Raw genomic sequence first — 20,238 nt, 5'->3', positions numbered from 1 at the left:
GAGTAGGAAACAAGGCAAGAGAAACGAAAAACCTATTTTCAATTATTTGCAGGAACCTATTAAGTGCCCTGCAGACAGTAAACTGCAGCACTTTCCACGACTGAACCAACAGGCCTACAAAACCATCTTCAAATTCCTCAGGAAACCACAAGTCTAATTAATCAAAATGCCAAAGTACTGACAAAATAAATAAATGTGTTATCACTGTTTCCCTATCCACACTGTTAAACACACTTAGTCTTAATCTTACTGAGATCTCATTTCAGTTCACTCGCTATTAATAAATAGTATCATCCTCTTCTGATCCACCCGTTGTATTGCTTTGTTACATTGCTGACTCCAGGTCCGATGGACATAACAGTCAAGCATGCGGTTTTACCGTTTCTGATCATCAACCAGTATAAACGGATACGATAAAATATTGTTTGGATCTCAGAGGACATTCAGTTCATCAATCTACTATCAGGTGCCTCTAAGAAATACTCGATTACCCATCACATAATGTCATTCTGGTTGTCATTTTGATCACCTTGCTCCGATAACTGTGTCACATTCCTGGGAACTGTACTTCAGTATATCAGAGCATGTCAGTTTAATATGTGAAGCCGATGTGATGCAGGTCTTAGAATTCTGTGAGACCATGAATATAGGTATGGTGCGCATGTAGGTTTAATAAATGCAGCTATTTGTCAATGCGCCGAGTACCCATTACGGCAAAAACAATATTGACGTCTTCCGCCACTGAGATTGACTTTGCCGGTAGTGCTGGTGGTTCTTACGTCATGACCACTTGTACCAGCAGTGTATTCTCATAGAACAAGAGTGGGTGAGTGAGTTAAAATTTTACATCGCATCGGCAATATTACAGTAAGTGAGTGAGTTTAGTTTTACGCCGCACGCAGCAATATTCCAGCTATGTGGAGGCGGTCTGTAAATAATCGAGTCTGGACCACACAATCCAGTGATCAACAACATGATCATGGATCTGCGCAAATTGGGAACCGATGACATGCGTCAACCAAGTCAGCGAGCCTGACCACCCGATCCCGTTCGTCGCCTCTTACAACAAGCATAGTCACCTTTTATGGCAAGCACGGGTTGCTGAAGGCCTTTTCTATCCCGGCAATATACAGCCATATAGCGATGAAAACAAGGTACTCAATTTTTAATATTTGTCAAAAAAGGATAGTATAACTAACTAGACTATCAGAGATATGCATTATATATTACTAGTAATGTAATCCAAAATACTTTAACTAAAGATGACGATACCATATAAAAACAGGCTATAGCTCGCAAAGAACTGAGGTAGATCACCACACTATAGACTCATAGAACAAAAGCTTTCTCGTTGAGGTAATGGATTATATAATGAAGGAAAAGCTTATGCCATACTGATTTTATTGAGGGTAATAGTGAGTGATATTATTAAATGACAGTTTGAAAGACACCATGCTGATACACTTCATACAACATGTATATGCCTTATTGTTGTACGCCCAGTATATTCTTGCTTCCCCGTATATGTTTCCTTGGGTACGGGTGAGCCTCTTGCTTCCCCCTATATGTTTCCTTGGGTACGGGTGAGCTTCTTGCTTCCCACTATATGTTTCCTTGGGTACGGGTGAGCCTCTTGCTTCTCCGTATATGTTTCCTTGGGTACGGGTGAGCCTCTTGCTTCCCCCTATATGTTTCCTTGGGTACGGGTGAGCCTCTTGCTTCCCCCTATATGTTTCCTTGGGTACGGGTGAGCTTCTTGCTTCCCACTATATGTTTCCTTGGGTACGGGTGAGCCTCTTGCTTCTCCGTATATGTTTCCTTGGGTACGGGTGAGGCTGTTGTTCAAATCCCTTAGGCTTGACAGGAATCTGTGATCATTTTATTGTGTCAAATCCAGCTTCGCCCTGATAAGAGTTTGTCAGCAACAAACATGTAGACATAATCAAGAAACGAAAAGTAACTGCAGTGAAATCATTACATTATCTGAATGGGGAAATGCTGATCAAGCTTATAACAAGTGGTGTTATAAAATATACACTTCATACTGATTAAGAGCTTCACTTCCTCGCTCCACATGTATCACATTCCTGCATGTGTTTGGAATACACATGGAATGGACGTTTACATCATTTTGAAAGCCATGTCACAGGTGTAGGAATAAGGTCACGTCCAAGACAGGACAGTGATATGTCATGAGTGTTGCTTTGCCACTGATTAAGTCTCCGAAGGAGACCTACAATATATTGTGTTGTTTCGACGAACATTTTAACCTGACTATATATTTCAAATGTAATTATTTCATTTGGAATGTTTTTTGTTTGTTAATTATATACGATGGACATTCACTTTTAGCATTGATAGAATTATCCATCTGTCAAAGGTGCCCAGATCGCCTAGTTATCTCGCACTTTGCTGTGCAGAGTTGCTCCCCTTGGGTATATCAGAAACCTACGATTGGTTGCACCTACAAAGTGAACATGTTGTTACGAGAGTGTGTTTTCTGTAATTTGATTATCATTGATTAAGTGATAGTTATCGTTGGCTCACAATGTTTAAAGTTTTGTGTGTGAATTGTGGGTCACTTTTCATATTATATATGTTCTATGGCAATATTATTTTTAGGTGGAGGCCTTCTTGATAGCGCTCTAGTTACCTGCCTTGGCTATCCAGTGTTTACTTCCTGTTCATGAAAGTTCTGACTCAATGGCGATACAGCCACCCTTTGCTCGAATGTTCTTGCTGTGTCAATGTATATAGAGGCTGGTTATTGTGTTGACGCACACACACACGAACTTATACTCGGAATTACTGGTGTTGTGTGCCTCTGCCTATCACTGTCTGTTTACCAACAACATCCGACTTACAATCTACATTCAAGATTGACACTTCGTGCCAGACTACTACTTTCAGTTAGTATATCTGATCTTACTGTAACATGCCAAGATTCTGGTGAGTTGATACTTTACATTTGTGACCCATTACCTTAGATGTGTGACTCAACTCTATTGTACTAGAAATCTGTATTGTGATTCACTAAATCTTGCTCAGTGTTTGCTCAATATCTTATTGAATATTTTAGACTTGTCTGTGTTATATTTCGCTAGTTCAAAGGGGATGCTTGTACCTTTTGTCACGGCAGTTTATTAACCGTAACAATATGACGAAATTCATCACATTTTGAAAAGAGTCATTAAAAGTCATACATAAGTAATCAAACACGAACGTAAAAACCACGTTCTATTGACCAGTGGTTGCATGGCCATTGTATAGTAAAACATGGATAACATGTTCGTTTTTTCGATGTTTGAGTTCGGTTTCGGGTAACCCCCAACAAACCATTACATTCTTAATACGTTACAATACGAGACAACGATTACATTATTGTTTGTCTTGATGTGATGCCAACTTAAACAACATTATACAATGTTGGATTGCTCTTCAATATAAAAGAAAACAAACGTCTTTCTCTGTATTTCTTTTTCTCAATCAGTTATCTTACCAAAATTGCAGTTTCAAACAGCCTCTGCTCAAAAAAATGTGGAAACCAATAATCGCAAAATGGAAAATAATCTGAATTAAAAAGTATCAGGAGTTCAGCTTCACCATCACCTTCCAGGCTCCTGAAAGATTAATCACTGTTCTCGAAGAAACTTGTATGTGCACCACGATCATTAGAACCTAAATACCCCTTAACAGGATGTTTATCTCTGAGCTGCTTAAGCTAACACTAAATTGTTGAAGGAAGCTCAACTATTACCCCGGGCAAACTAAGCACAGCTCATGAAAGGGCAAAATCGCTCTTAGGATGTTCCAAAGAATCAGTGCTGGAAGTCACAAAGTGGTCAACCTTGTACCCAACGATATTTGTCCGAGCATGATTAGGGGCGTGTGTAAACGCATTTGTCAATATCGGTTTGAGTTCAATTAAACAACGACTTGTAAAGTTTGGCAAACGATACTTTCACTAACTAATGCACGTTGTCATTAGTTCAGTTTGTCCTTCATATGACTCAAACCAAATATATTTCCCTTTTAGAAAGAAATCCAATGGATGAAACGTGATTTATTTAGTTTTAAAGTGCGTTCCAACTTTCAAATTATTAACAGACAAGAAAAACAGAAATAGAACTAATTTATATTACGAAGACTTAAAGTTTACGGTTAATGGCGGGCATTATAACCTTTAATATGGGAATGATTTGCCGGTCGGCAGCTGACAGTTTCAGTGACAGAAATCCTGAATATCATAACAGCACTGTAGCCATGCTTCTTGTTTTCTGACAACTTTTTCAGAGTTAATGCATGCTTCAAGACAGGAATGACATTCAGCTGTATTGATTACAAGAACTCTCTTTTTTAAGTTGTTTCTGTTTCTCATTAACATTATAAAAACAACCCTGTCTCACATACAATGAGACATATGATACTGTGATCTGAAAACGCAGTTTAAAACATTATTTTACAAATTGGAACAAGACTATTTAACCAAGTACATCTAATGTTTAATGTATCATACTGAGCTTGAGCTTGGATTTACAACCTCTTTTATCCACATTCCAGCAATATAACATCAAGACACCTGAAATGACGACGACCCAACACGTTCAACATCAGACAACCCTCGATGTTTCAGATAAGTGCTCTTGTTCTCCAGAGAGACGTTTCTGTGAGGTAAATGAATATTTATTATTGGTCTCCTTGTTTCGCCAGCTGCACTTCGTACTACATTTTGCATTTGTCTCCCTTGATACGGACACTTCGTTTTGACGTCATCGGAAACAGGCACTATGTTGTATATTGACATAGCGACTCATTTGCACTCACTCACAGTGAATTTATGGAAAAAGCTTTTTCACCAGGTGAACGTAGATATTCGATAATTTGTCAATGTTCTGCTAGCAATGTAATGTCTCATAATTCTTGCATGAGAATGAGAGAGGATCCATGCAACCAGCAAGAATATTCAATCCTAATGACAATATGGAATACTTGTACACAGTAGTCATTGTATGCAGGTGTGGAAATACATTATTTGGCATGATTATCTCTTGTGACAATTAAAGCACTTATTTATACAGAGCAAGAGTGACTGTCTTAGAAATGCCACCTCAATGCAAATGTCGAAGTCGTATTTTCACCATCATTTGCATTGGCAGCAGGATGTTGGCTTATTCAAAGCATGCATTATTTAAGCATTAATTTATCCTGACATCTTCATCACAACAAGTGATGTGGTGTGTACCGAATGTGACTTTTAAATGGATATACATTTCTCTTTTTTGTTAAAGTCGGGTTATAGTTGATTTCACATCATAACTCGACGTGTTTCTCACGCAGTTACGTTAAAGGTAGCTGTCCATCAACTTCTAAAATTTACAACGTAACGAGAACACACTGGTCCAAGAGAACTAAGGCACCAGCTAGTACCTCGCAGCCCCGCAGAACTAAATCATGAAAAACGCAACCCTCACCTGAACAAAATTACGCAAAGGTAGAACCTTCAAAGAGAGTCTTGTAGATTCTGACTAGCTTTACAGCGGACACAGTTTATGGCAATAAAACATAGCTAGACTGTGTTGGAATTACGCTATAGGAATATAAGACAACATTGGCTGCTCAGACTGTCGACGTAATCATCTCAGATTGTCTGGTCTCCCTGCAAACTCTATAATGATGAATGCCTGGTGGGCTGTCTGCTTGTGTTAGCGGGGAGGTCATGGGTCAAACCTGTATGTGTAGCTTCCTTCCTAAACTCGGTGTGTTAGCAAAGGTGATTGGTATAAGTATTTCAGAGCTTTTCACTGTGGGTTACCATGAGGTGTGTCAAGTGTAAACTACCTAGCCAGTCTCTGAATTTCGCACTTGTTGCTTCTTGTGGCATTTCTACATATGTCAAATCACCCACAAACGGTTTTGTCAAACTAGATTTTCAACATGTACAAAATTTTGCAGTCTGATGAACAATTGACTAGCCCTTGCATGTATTTGAGATGCGTTCCACCAAACGTAGTCATCTTTCTTGGTATTGGAAGTATTTAACAGTCATCTTTCATAGTATTGGAAGTATTTAATAGTTATTCATCAACTCATGCTAAGCACATAATCAGATTCCTTCAAAATACTGTGGTTTGCAGGATTGTTATGATTATGGAATGGGCTTTTCATGCATTGTTTGATGGTAATTCCTTTCCTATTCTGAAGACAATACAACTGAATGAGCCAACATGCTGCTGCCATTGTAAACGGCGCTGAAAATATACAGTAATAAGACTGTTGTAAGGTCCATTAAAAGTCGTAAGGAAATTAGATATTACAATTTATACACTATCCAAGGAATTACCCTTGTGTGATGATTCTGGAAGTGTCAAAACAGGTGTTTTGGGATCAATGTTTCTACTTCTGGAATTAGCTGAGTGATTTTTCCATGATATAACAAACCATCCAAAACCGTGTGCAACCGATCAAGAATTTTCATTTATGAAAAAGACTTTCCAGAATTTCTAGGTCCATTATCACACGATACTGACGACTAACTCGTTCGTTACATTATGACAGCAACCGAGACATTTCGTGTACTGAACATCATTTGAAACTACACAAACACTGTGGCGAGTAAGATTACTGACTGACCAGTGATGAAATCCTCACTAATGAACAGCACATAAACAGATACAAATTAGAAACCACCTACACCTGCATTTGAAACAGAATTTGATTTTAATCGGTGTGAAAATATTAAACTTACAAAACAAAGAGGGATACAAATATACTTCACTCATAAGAATCAACCAGCCTGACTCAGTTTAACTCATCTGCACCGTTGGACCCTATTACTTACAAAGAGGAATATGACAAGAAATGATATGTAATAAATAGCGATTAATACACTCGCGAGTGTGTCATATTGTTTTTACGAAACGCGTGTCAGAAAAAATACTTAAGGATTTTTCTGACACTCGTTTCGAAAAAAACAATATGACACACTCGCGAGTGTGTTAATTTCTTTATTATCCATTTGTATCTAACTTATTATTTCTAAACAAGTCCACATAAAACGAAATCAGCTGTTGTCGCTTGACGTAAAGGTCAAGGTCGCGTAAGAATACAGTGATACGGCACTATGGACGTAAACTCCCTGTGTAATGCTACTAAGTACAGAGCGCGACATATTGACTAGCTACTCTTGCATGAAGGCAAAAAATACAAACGCATTTTGCATTGAAATTTAATCTTTATCAACGTAAGTAACTGTAAGAATTGTATAACTGGAAACATTGTTAATGGGAAAGTTATTCGTCGTCAGAAGAGTCACTGAGAAGAGAGCAAGCAACACGGTGGCGGTTTGTAACGGCTCGGTCTCACTCACTGCCATAGAAGACTTGTCAATTTTGATGTGGAATGTCCCCCCGTATATTGGACCTCCGAGGATAGTGTTAACAACATCACTAGACAAAGCTTTGTTTGTCTTTGTGTACGACATGCATTGGGATGTTAGATTTATATTGACGGAACGATTGAAGACGCGCAACGCGCGCATGGAAACATGGCAGGCTGATTTCCGGTCGAAGACAGCAGATTTCCCACTTCCCCTGTGTTGTGCATCGAAAACGCGTGAAATAATTGATCACACTCTGTACATTGTTATGTCCAGATACTTGCATTATTTGCGTTGAAGCCACGTTATTGTCTTGCAACTTCTGAATCAAATGCTGCGGTCACTGTGATTGGTTAGCCGTTTGTCGCCAGTGACGTGTGCTCCCCTTGTCGTTATCCAGCCGAGTTTATTTTTACTTGTTCTTGAAATCTCGTATCAATAAACACGGTTTGTGAAAACAATTGCTTGTTATGATTTGTATGTAATCGGCTATGTTTCACTGTATGGATAATAAATAGATTTGTGAACTTGATCATAGATTCATAATTAGATTCTGGGAGTTGAGCAACAGGTAAATACTGCAAAAGACTGCTTTAACTGAATGAAAAAAGGCCGACTACAGAGTGCAGTAAGAATCTGATGAAAGCAGCAACTTAATTGAAAGGTCTTTTGTACCGGTGGACACAGACTCCCCGAGGCAATAACAGGGCTATGGGAATTCATAGGAATTACAAATTGCATGGGAAAATCCTTTTTGAGTTTGACATTTGTTGACAATATCTCCTCGAAAAAGACTGGCGTTTCTGTCAATATTACAGAACAATGAAAGTATCTGATTGCACATCCTGACGAACAAATCCCTACAGACTACAGAATGCGTTGAAGGGCACTGTGACACTGACAAAATATAGATGCAACTACGAGAAACGTTTAACAAAACCAATTCTTTGATCCAAACTTCAAACGTGACAAACAGATATTTACATCCACTTTTTATGCGTGGCAAGCTGATTATGTCAGAAAATACCAATTATAGGAACTTCATAACGTTTGTATTGTAATGTCCTTGAAGCTTAAGGGGCTCTTTTGTTCTGTGGAATAGTGTGCGCGGAGGTCAGTGAGTGAGTGGATAAGTCAGTGGGTCAGTCAGTGAGTAGGCGAGTGAGTAAGTGACCAAGTGAGTGAGTGAATGTGAGGTTTGATATTTCGTGCCAAGGGTATTAAATAAAATCCTGAGCAACTCACATTTTATCTATCTACCGACCGATGGACGGACCCTGTCATTGGTTTACCTTTATTCCCTATCAAGACTAGGTTAACCAACTCTGGCCTTGTTGGTATCTTTATATCAACCAGGCCACATCGTGGGGTCAAGCCACTTGCCTTTCACTCTCAGGACAGATGCTGTCTTTCGCCATTAATGTCACTTATGAGATAAGCATTATCAGCAACACTCTGGCTACCTCCAATATTTTGAATACTATTACAATGTTCTTAATATTGATTATGCAATAAAGGTTTCACAGGGTAGGTCACTTGAGTAGTCACAATGAATGATCGATTATCTTCAGGTAAGGAAAGCGAGTCAGACAAGCAGATGATGTACATTTCACAGATAGAACATTAATCATTCTAAATTATTAATTATTTCACTGAAATGAATATCAGCAGATAAAATAAAACGGGTTTTTATTTAAAAACTTCTTAATAGTTGTAAGCTGTTTAACCATCATTTGCCTGTCATTCTCAGTTAAATTTACTGAAATTCGAGTTTGCGTTAACTGTTAACAAAGAATCATATTATTGCATATTAATTAACCATTTTTCCTACCCCGGGACACTATATGCTCCCTCACAGTTCACATCCCACCAGGGCCAAAGCATCACAAGGCAGCACCAAACAGTGTATAAATTCAGCTAATGGCCAAGAACCATAAAGGTTAACAATTCTAACATTTAAAATTCTGTGCCAAAAACAAATTACATTTAATTGTATTGCTTGTAACAACACGTAGATTCCTCATTATGAGCAAATTCTTCAGCTTATTCCATCCCTGTTTAGAACAGATGCTGGAAAGGTTTATGACAGAGAGGGACAGAAACGTTGAACAGCACAGCCGGCCAATTCTTGATCCCTGAATCAGATGCTGGATGCTGGATAGTGACAATGGGACAAGTCATCCAAGGGCGCTTTGAAAGGGGATGACTAAATTCCCGCCCATGACTAAAATGGAAAAAAGTGAAATACAAATACTTCATGTACGACCAGTTCTGTTGCAGGATCCCTCATAGCATAACGAAATCTCAAGATTGCTGGTATAAAAATATGAACCGCTATCATATCCAATATCTGCTTCCATTAGTCGGAGCCAAAAGGATTTTGCTACGGAAAAGTATCCTTGCCTGTGGCGGCCTTTGAAGGAAACTGTCGCATTATATTGTCAGTAAACGAGCGCTCACTGAGCAAACCTTTAATAGCCCAACCGACTGATCACGGATATCAAGCTCTTCAACCATTCTACAATAATGTGTGTAAATTCTACTTTATCAAATCCATCAGACACTACTGTTAAAGGTAGTTAAGAAAAAAACTGTGCAAATCAAATCTCTCATCTATCCAACAATAAACCAGACAAGAGCAAAACTGAAATTCATGACATTTAATGAGACCTGGGTGAAGGAGTTACAATTTCAAACACAATCAGTGACATGGAACAAACAGCAAACCAATACGCTTATTTCGTGTGCCATAAATCAAAGCAAAAAGGTTTCAATTTAGAAAAAAACAGTTTACTTCACTTTTGAAAACAGCTGTCGATCCTGTAAGCTGAGATACCATCAAGGGAGTAATATTTTCCCGACAACTGGTGTTGGTTGAGTGGTTGTTTAGTGATCTGAGAAATGCGTGCTACAATATAATTGTTACATGAATCCTTGTGATAATCATGGAACGTACAACACGGGCCTTGAGCGTGGTCGGAATATTTGGTTGTCTAAATGCCGATAATAATGGTTTTCAACACCAGTGGTAAATAATGTGACTGCACATTCATACCAGCACGACTTGAAACACCTGGTGTTGTCACTGGTGACCCATGCCAATAGAAACTGTTTCAGCAGCTAACCAAGGCTGAGCATTCTCTGGTGTTTCGCCTTCTTTTGGCTTCGACTAATGCACATTGTGGCATAATAATGTGTTATAAAGAAAATATTGTGTGATACCATGATAAGAATGTTTAGTGTTTGTGCTGGGACCAGACTTGGTTTATGAATATGAACAATCCTGGTCGGTATACGATAAACAAATAACAAAATACAAACAACAACAAAAATAAAAACAACTATAAAAGTAAAAACCATTGTAGTGAATGTGTTGTCTGTGTACAGATTGCACCAGGTGCTGTTGAATAAAGCAAAGTTAAACTCTAGACATTTTTGGACGTTTTCTGATGTACATATTTTGCTTTTCATAAACATCATTGAGATAAGTTTGAGTCAAGTCTACCATGACCGTATGTGTCCCACAAGGAATAATTATATGACGTGTACTATTACTAACTGGATGTTATCACTACTCATATGATGGTTACTGTACAATTACACGATGACTGTGATTTGAAAGCTTGTTGTATGTTTGTATAAATGTATTCAACACATAGTGCATGTTATGTACAAGTCTGCCTTGACCTAATGTGGTCCCACAAGGAACAATTATATGTTGATGATGATTATTATTATTATTATATTACTATTAAACTGCATGCTATATGCAAGCTTACCTTGACCTACTGTGACCTCACATGGAATAATTAAAGGATGATGTACTATTATCAATGAGATATTATCAGTAGTGTGATAATAATCACTGTACATGTCCATGATGACAGTGACTTGAAACCTCTGAGTATATATACAGGTACTCGATACAAATTACCTGTTATATGTCACTATTCCTTGACCTACTGCAGCTGTGGTCCTGCGTAGAATAATTATATGAGGATATATCACTGAGAATGGTTTAAAGCCACCTTTAGCAATATTCCAGCAAAACTACTGCAAATACCATAGCTTGATATTTTACCCATTTTGGGGATAAAACCCTGGTCCTCGTCTTGATGTGGAAATGCTATAATTACAAGACTGCTCTCTTTGGTCACCACTGACCTTGTTACTGGTTACTTGTCATCACATTCATGGATGAATTACTGCTACAGATATTGAGCATAGAAATCTGGCATCTACCTGATCAAGCTTCAAAAGACGTTATATCGATGTATCGATTCAACAAAATACACTGATCATAACAAAAACATCAACGTCACACTTTTAGCATAAAATCTCTTTGAATGCATGGAATAATCAATACCTGATCTCCATACACTCGATGTAGATGCAAGAACAAAATATTCGATACTCGCATCAGAGTTTATTATACTATTCATATCCAGTTACAATTTATCCTTGAAAACATTCTTGAGACGTTGGCTGACAGATAGATAAATGCTAGAACAATACATCAGGATAGACGAAAACCGTTTCATGAATGAGGGGCATGAAGAAATCTGTTCAGCTCTGATGAGGTCCAGCAAACTACAATGTAAGCAGGAAACAATTCCATAACCTTTGCTCAATGTACTTCAAACTTATTTACTTTAGGCATTAACAAACTTTACAATATGTATTAAAATTGAACAAAGACATTTGGTTGAATACACATTTGAACAACATGTCATTAGATTTAACTAAAATTGTGTACCAGTCATTATATATAATTTATTATTACTACAACTAATATAGGAATAAAGGTAGAAGTGATATGAGTTCATAGTAACTTACATTTGTTCCTTAACATGCTGTAATTAGCAGACAGTGAGGTGAGCAACTTTCCTGCATGGTGGTCAGGCACAGACTGAAGTGCATGCTTTTTTGGACCATGTGCTACCTTAGGGGATGTCATGTGATAAACAAGTGCTGGAAACGAGGCTAATTTCAATACATTATGAATGTTAGCTAAATAAGTTACAAACGTTTTGGCTGGTGCAAGTGGGGTTTGGACCTGTAAGTTTAGGATTCCAAATCCACAGCCATAACCATTAGTCCAGCGAGTTAAGATGTTTGAATTTGAAGTTTTAGTAAACTTGAGTTTAAGATGAAGTTTAAACTTTAAACAATGTTAACACATAACATTCGTGGGATACTGAAACATGCACTCTTGCATTTACACTAGAATATCTCTACACAAGACCCTATGTGTTCCTACTTGGTACCTGAATGCGCTAGAAAGAACATATTGTCACCTGTATCAGCTCAACACCATGCTACTGCGGCTCTCGCTAATTAGGGCGATACTTATGTCCGAAGTTACCACTACACACGTTCCTTTTCCAACATGGATCAATAACAACGATAATTCCTTGGGATTAAACATTTCAATTTGCCCTCTGTCGACCCCACTAACCATTATTTGAAGAATCACAGATTATGAAGATACATCCCAGGGTGCGTGCCAAAGTCAAGATTCCAGTCTCTCCAAGACACAGAAGTGACTATATTCTAATGACTCTCTTCCGCCTATCCTGTCATACCATCGATTGCTCTATCTTGCACAAACAAGGGGGTGCCACCTTTATAATTCTTATTTAGTCAGGGTCCACTGTCAATATTTGCCCGTGAAGGGAGACGGGTAAATTAACAGTAAAATCCAATATATTGGAAGCAAATGATGCTTCAGCAGTTAACACTGTTTCTGAACAAATTTCAAAGAAAAAAAATGAGATTGTTTTACCGGGGATTGTTTTACCGGGGATTGTTTTAACGGGGATTGTTTTACCGGGGATTGTTTTAATGATAGAAAAATAATGCATACATGTGCGTTACAGTTTGTTTGAAGAAGCCTGGCAAATATTTGCCAGTTTGAGGAGAAAAAAAAGGGGAAAAAAGGAGGTTTCTTTCCTTAGCTTTGAGATTCTATTTCTGTGATTCCGACGCTGTGATGAAAAACGCCCATATTATGTTTGTCTGGAAGGTTGAAAAGACTTCACAGAGGAATGGTCTTTCATAAAGTACTGCAAGAGTAAACATTATCCATTGGCATATTTTATTGCAGCAAATATGTGTATCTAGATCAGAGTTTAAAGAAATAGAACTGTAATATTATCAGAAGTATTTTTCAGTAAAGGGTGTCTTTTTTGCATGAGTGGACCATGTCACTCCCTGTTTTATAGAGCTGGGGCGGTGGGGTAGCGCAGTGGTTAAGGCGTTCGTTCGTCAAGCCGAAGACCCGGGTTCGATTCCCCACATGGGTACAATGTGTGAAGCCTATTTTCAGGTGTCTCCCGCCGTGGTATTGCTGGAATATTGCTAAACGCGGCGTAAAACGTAACTCACTCACTCACGTTTATAGTGCTAGCCCACTGAGATATCATTCGGTAGTTGATCCTGATCCAAGGAGTTCTTCAAGTAACTCCTTTGGGCAGGCAACTCTTGGTACAACATGAATGTTGGCTAGAACCTCCAACTTTACACACTCTTAATAAACGTTTCTTCTTAATGAGAGTACCTTAATGTAAATGTATTTGTATCAGAAAGCATCGTATTTCTCTTTGTTAACCTCCTCATGACATCAGTATCAAGCATGTTCGTTAGGACAAGGTTTACGGCATTATGAGAATCAACATGGCAACACATCATTCACTGTTTCTACCTGATGATTCTCGGGGACAAAATAACATTGAATTAACAGCTATACGACGCCGATTTCCAAGTCTGGACCAGGCAATCCTGAGATGAGGAGTTGAGTTGAGGTGAGGTGAGGTGAGGTGAGTTGAGGTGAGTTGAGGTGAGTTGAGTTGAGTTGAGTTGAGTTGAGTTGAGTTGAGTTGAGTTGAGTTGAGTTGAGTTGAGGTGAGGTGAGGTGAGGTGAGGTGAGGTGAGGTGAGGTGAGGTGAGGTGAGGTGAGGTGAGGTGAGGTGAGGTGAGGTCGTACTTGCAGTCCAGTGATTGTCATCAAAATCAACTGAAATGCGTGGACATATGCAACTACAAAGTGATTTGAGGCAGATTTTTTTCATGTTTTAAAGGACACACACAGCTTCCCCCTCATCTTGAACTCATTTCATAACACAATGTCAGCTCCTACGTGAACAATCCTACAAAGTACACTTTTGAAACAACGCATGTAATGATTACTTTGGGAGTAGAATGATATGAGATAACGTGCCAGGTAGTACATCTTGCTGTCAGGATCTATTTGCATGTATGTCCTTAGGTCCAGTCGTTATATATGGAATGTGTATATGATTGCATACTGGGAACCATTTTTATTCAGTGCCCCAATATTTCAGCTGTGTCATTGGAGTATATGCAAATAATGTGGACCAGACGACCCAGTGACTGACACTATGAGTACAGATCTCCGCAGTAGTATATGATGTCATACACCAACCAAGTCTGTGAGCTTGACAAAATTAGTTGTTCTGACAATAATCAAGAATATAGTTTTTGTTGCACACCACACAGATGGTTTCCAGCATCATTATGCCGACGTGATATCTGGACCTATACATATTCGCGTCTTCTAAATATCTGTGTGTGTCTGTTCATGACACATCAGTGATTTAAAATAACAGCGCTCTACATGCTATGACAAACTGACACGACACAAATCTGACCACTCATTACAAGGAGTCACCCCAAATAACATGCAGACGGCAGCTGGATGTGTGTTCTAGCGTGGAATCTCCAAACAGTTCCACACTATCAGTTTCCCTACATGCGGGGACAATGTGGAGCCTTATCAGTTGGTTTGAGCAAACGCTATCCTCACGGACACAGCTATCACGGACAGCTATCACCTGGCTTGCACGCAAAAACGTCATGAGGCTACTATCACTCATTCCACCCGGATGGTTTAAGCGTAGACACAGAAGGACCGTTATCACTCGGACTCGGACCAAGACAGGACGTGCTGTAGACCGATATCACCATTCTCATACCGTAAATGCAGAGGGACAGGGGATATCTTTCACATACCTGGGCCAAAAGGTAAAATTCCCCATCATTCTACATCTATCCATTAACAAACCATACCCTTCACCACCATTGCCATGCCTCAACCCCTACATTCCATATTTAGGGGCATTTCACTGACTGGCGTACATACAATTATGAAGAGGAACAGCTTGTTGGATGGAACAGAGGTGCCAGTTCAATGCTAACATATTCAGAGCTTGTGTATATTAAGTCACTCCGACCACCACGCAGTGCTTGATGCGACCGACCGAAAATGTTACAGCAACCTTCGCAGACTACGCTAAGGTCAAGGCCTCACCAAGCCTCCATCAATCGGTCAAACCAAAGTCATACCCTCTCGACTTTTGGCAAACGTCAATGATGTCTACATATCATATGAATGTCCATTGTTCTCGACCAATCAGGGTCATTGAATCACACTCATGTCTTCCCTGGGGCTTGTGCAGTCAACAGTCAAGACTCTTGAGGAGACAAATAGTCACAGCAAGGGTGAAAATGTGATTAGAATTTAAGCACAAAGTACAATGAAGTGGACGCACGGTGCTCTAGCAAGGTATTTGCTACAACTGATTGAGACCAATCATATTTGCAAGGACGCCTGGGATGACTGCCAAACATAGTTACTCAGCCTGCATAATAATTTAATGTATGTTTTGGTGTCGTCTCATACAAGACCAATTATTGGCACTGACATTTGACAACCCCCCTCTGTGGTAGCGTCTCAAGAACAACTGTGACAGTAATGTCCTTCTGGCACGTATCTCTGCTTCAGATGCTGCGACTGACCTACTCTAGGGAAGGACAGCATTAACAGCGCACCTTATTTAATACAGAAGGCAAGATGTGGCCGATCTAAATATGCTGCATAATGGGATTACTCTTGTGATGCTGTTGGCGGATAACTTCATTTTTAGATCGTTTGAAAATCCACTTAGTTCCAATATGGGCAAAGCAACCCCAGTTTTGGCAGGACTAGCAGTTATTTAAACATGGCACTGCCATCTGTCAAACGTGGGACAAACCCATTTCTGGTCTCCACAGAGAAGATGATATTCATAAATATATATTTGTCAAATTCAAACATTCAAAACCCGAAAGGATGAATTAGGTGTTACTGAACATTTTTACAAATGTGTCTTCGACCGCCAGTACACACAATGAGTGAAACTGAGTTGACATAAGACATTTGTGGAGACACATCATTACCTCCAGAAAATTATGGAGAACTATAAGAAGCACCCAGTTTTAAGGACATGTCAGATATGACATTATCCTCTGATTTTTAGGGGGCAGCATTAACTCCGCTCAGACGATAGGTCAATCGTACCGAAACTGTTACAGAAACTGACGGTGGTGAATTTGTGGTCTTTGGAGGCAATGGAAATAACGATATGACGGGTAACTACCACGGTTTTCACCTTCAACTTCAGTTTTCACAAAAAGCATCAAAATCTCTTCAGGATTTAACCACAACCACTACACAAAGTGGATTTCGGATTTCAAAATCATTTATTCCTCCAAACTAGACTCGAACACAACCAGTGTTACTTAAACAATCCTCCTCCCCCACGCCCCTGAAACTCTGCTTCGCACAACACCGTAAACAAGAAAACATCACATGTCAGGAACATATTGGCAGTCTATCTTCTCTCAAGTGTCTCATATCATACCATTTACAAACACACCTAGATGATTTGCTTTTATTTCATAATGTATTTCACACTTACAGAGTGCCAGTCATAATAGTTCATTTAACATCTATGTTTAAGGTTTCCGTAATGCACACATTCGTTCGGCATATAGCTTAAATCAACGTTCCAAAGCAGAAACTAAACGGCAAGTGAAAAGCATGAGAATGGATAAAGGTCGTTGGTTTTCCGTGATACCAAATCACTGTTTGTTTCAACTGAAAGTGCAGTGCAATTCTAGGGTTGATGTGGATCCCCATTGATCATTTTACATGCTAGCATTGAATAGGCAACTTGGTTTGGGTTTAATCAAGGGAAATATTTAAAAGTGTCTCGGAAAAAAGAGCAGATTATCTAGGAATCCTACAAGTTGAGAATCAGTAAAATCAGCTCGACCCAGAGCGTCCTTCACAAAAATAATGACCCACTTCCGTTTTGAAATTGTCACACAAAAGACGAAAGACCTGACGAAACTGAGAACAACAGTAAATTATGGTATAGTATGGGCTATATTACAGCGACAATAAAAGTGTTACCTGAAAAATATCTTTAAGTTACACAGTAAAAACATTATTTGGATGTTCATTTACGAAAACTTAAATTTTGTTGAATGACACTTTATTTTGTATATCCAAAGCAATACTGCATCGTTATACACACATACAATGTTGTATCCATATATATTTTTGCTAGGCCATCGATGGTGACTAACAAAGGTCTTTTAACAGGTCTGTGTCCTATCTACAGTACTTTCTAAACTGTATAGTGTGAATGAGTTAAGTGTGCGGTACATCCTCGGTAATATAATCCTCCGGCACGATGTGATTGATTACTTCCTAGTGCATTTCGTTTCCACAAGTCATCACTTTACAGTCAGTTAAAACTACGTACATCTGAGGTCCAAGATACTTTATATGCCATTGTATCATGAGTGGCAGCTCATTTATGAGCTAATTCATCATTTATTGCCAGAGTTATTACTTCACATTATATTGACATTAACTGGAAGGAAAGTGGGTTTGGTGTTTTATGAATAAGTATTTGCTATAAAGGAAGGAATAAAAATTTAAGGAATAAAATGACTCTCAAAGACAACCGCTCATGCACATGCTATAACATAAACGATTTTCATTCTGACCTTCCGTATTCACCACATGATATTTTCAACAGTTAGGAAACGATGGGTTGACAAGGCAAGCGTAATTTTATTTCAAAAATCAAAATAACCTGAAATTCCTTTACCTTTATTTCTGACGTACCCGCAAGCTTTTAACACGAGAGCATATGCACGCAGAAATAAAGGACAACACCTTTCAATGGAACAAGTATATATCACAATATAACCTGTATTAAGGACGTTTGGTGCCCGTTGTGTGCCCCACAGTACCTGCTTGTTGATGGAGGCAACTAACGCGACCGGGTGGACAGGCCCACTGATTTGACATCGCACCTCAGCTGCATAGCCCTGGCATGTCGATGCTCACGGAGTTGGATTGTCCGGTTCACATTCGATTATTTACAGACCGCCGCCATAACGTTGTGTGGCGTTTAACATCAATTACAGTAGCAGTAGTATCCTTGTGGCCAGGACTCTGAAAGTGAGGCAGAACGATATCTTACAAGTAGAGAGAATCAACTGAAAGATCACTAACATCATGACAAGGAAATCAACAGGGATACCACGTCATAACTTTCACCATAATGCCAAGCAACCATTGCATGACATTTGTGTGATATTTGTGCTTCAGTCATGCCAACCAGCTGCACTAGAGAGAGGCAGACCTTGTGTAAATCAAGTCAGAAGCACTACCAAAAATATAATCATACAGTCAATTCATTACCGGTAGCTCCAGCTCATCTGGCATGGAGAGGTTTCAGGGTGCTAATTCGTAAACCAACACGTTGATCACACCATCCTTCAGATTCTTGGCCACACAATGTTTTTGCAAAGCCTACTGCTCTCGTGAAAATAATTCGTGGCAGGCTGGGGTACGTTGACGCAAAAGTTTCTAGGTGCAGAATATTTCTGGTTTACTTTATTTACAATGCAATGCACCAACGCTGGTCCAACAGTTCCAACCAAGGACACCAGCCACCACATTTCGGCCTTCCGCGAACTAATCATAAAGAAAAAACAGTCTAAACCAACTTTCACCATGGATGATCCTCCCAGGCAGAGGGTGAGTGTCTTGGAGACAGTGGCTTTAGAGCGGACACAGTTTATGTTGATAAAACTTAGCGTAACCCCCAAACAGCCTGACTAACTGAGTATGAGGCCACATTGGCAGCCGTTTCTGTCACCTTAGTTATCCCAGATAATTTGATCTCCCCGCAAACCGTGATGATGAAGGGTTGTATGTTCATGTCAGCATCCCTGTTACATTTGTTTAGGGACATTTCTGGATTTGACAAATCATGATATTCTGTGAAATTCCATTTCAAAACATCCACTAAAATCTGCTGATAATCATCCACTATAATCTGCTGACTAAAGTCTGCTGATTATCTGCTGTTGTTTCTCTGGGGAAGGCCATGTCTTAAATGTGCAAGCAGCTACTCCAGTTTGGTCCACAAAATTTTATCCTGAATCTGTTCCACTTACCATGTGCATCGCTTCTGATGTTCACTTCATGATTACCTTCACATGTCATGGAGGTTTACCTGCACACATCAAAGGTTTGATCAGACCCCTGTGTTTTATGTATATGCTCAGTATTATCGTGTTTCGTTTAAGGACAAGTTAAAGGTGAGCCAAACGGTCGACAAGGAGAATGACTCTTTGGTGGACTGATAACAAATAAGTTCAGTGGAAGCTGTCTAAACCGGTACTTTTTGGGATTGAAGAAATAATCCGCTTTAAACAATGTGCCGGATTTTAGAGCTGATGATATATGTACAAGCCACGAACGGGACCGAATGTTGACATCTTGCCGGATCGGACAGATGCCGGTTCTCACAGGTTTCACTGTATATAATGTACGGATAATTTCTACTTCAACAGATCATTTGTTTGGCAGGTTATGAACTATATTTAATTTATTATATGTGATTTAACATTACACTGTGTTCATCAGTAAATAGTGTTATTTCTAGACAAAGAAACTTGACACTGCTCCTCAGTTTTCACATCTGAGGACAAACCAC

The sequence above is a fragment of the Haliotis asinina genome, chromosome 9 (assembly GCF_037392515.1).
Source record: "Haliotis asinina isolate JCU_RB_2024 chromosome 9, JCU_Hal_asi_v2, whole genome shotgun sequence".
Taxonomy (NCBI): domain Eukaryota; kingdom Metazoa; phylum Mollusca; class Gastropoda; order Lepetellida; family Haliotidae; genus Haliotis; species Haliotis asinina.
This window is presented reverse-complemented; position numbering follows the sequence as displayed.